Genomic DNA, 415 nt, shown 5'->3' with positions numbered 1-415 from the left:
TTTCATTTTTTGAATGGCTGACTAATATTCCATTGTATATATGAACCATAAGTTCTTTATCCAATTGTCTGTTGATGGGCATTTAGTTGCTTCCATATCTTGGCTATTGTAAGCTGTGCTGCCATGAACATAGGGGTGCATAGATCTTTAGAAATTATTGTTTTGGTTTTCTTTGGGTAAATACTCAGAAATGCAAATGCTAGGTCAAGAAGTATATCCATTCTTAATTTTTTGAGATACCTCCAGCCTGTTTTCCACAGTGGCTGTACCAACCAATTTGTAATCCCACCAACAGTGTATGACAGTTCCCTTTTCCCCACGTCCTCGCCAATACTTGTTGTTCTTTAATTTATTGATGATCACCATTCTGACAGGTGTGAGGTGATATCTCACTGTGGTTTTAATTTTCATTTCT

Source organism: Pteropus vampyrus, unplaced genomic scaffold (assembly GCF_000151845.1).
Source record: "Pteropus vampyrus isolate Shadow unplaced genomic scaffold, Pvam_2.0 Scaffold366, whole genome shotgun sequence".
NCBI lineage: Eukaryota > Metazoa > Chordata > Mammalia > Chiroptera > Pteropodidae > Pteropus > Pteropus vampyrus.
The sequence above is the reverse complement of the archived record's forward strand: the minus strand, read 5'-3'. Positions refer to the sequence as shown.